This window comes from Myotis brandtii, unplaced genomic scaffold (assembly GCF_000412655.1).
Source record: "Myotis brandtii unplaced genomic scaffold, ASM41265v1 scaffold434, whole genome shotgun sequence".
NCBI classification, from domain to species: Eukaryota; Metazoa; Chordata; class Mammalia; order Chiroptera; family Vespertilionidae; genus Myotis; species Myotis brandtii.
Genome location: NW_005366599.1, coordinates 3,451,459 through 3,451,871, shown reverse-complemented (window position 1 = coordinate 3,451,871; position 413 = coordinate 3,451,459). Strand labels below are relative to the sequence as shown.

Below are 413 nucleotides of genomic sequence, written 5' to 3'. Positions count from 1 at the left end.
TGCTGCCGGCAGAGGGAAGGCCGGAGGGGCTGCCTGGCCACCTCCAGTACCGGGAGGTCCGGACCAGGCGGACTGGACCTGCACGGACAGGCTGTGCTCAGGGCCACGCCGCTGAATTCATCGAGACCCCAAACCCTTAAGACAAGTCAGGAAGCCTCCGGGCCTGGATCTGGCGGGGCCGGGGGTGGGGGGGGGGTGACAGAGGCCCGAACTACAGGGGGTGCGAGAAGCTCCATCCTCAAGGTGACCTTCATGCACGACTTTCAAATCTCAACTTTCAAATCTCAACGTTTCTGCCCAAACCTATGCTGGGAGCACTGCTTGGCCGCAGGAGTGAAGCCCCCGCTCCCGCTGCCGCGTGGGTGACCCTGAGGCATCACACCGAGCGGGGAGCCGCCACGCCCACCCGGGTG

The 413-nt window shown here is 65.4% G+C and overlaps 1 protein-coding gene across 1 annotated transcript in view; it reads right to left on the bottom strand.

The window, feature by feature from the left end:
• The window catches only part of SLC45A1 (solute carrier family 45, member 1), a 13,715-nt gene that overhangs the window by 2,040 nt on the left and 11,262 nt on the right, over positions 1 to 413 (bottom strand). The window lies entirely within an intron of this gene.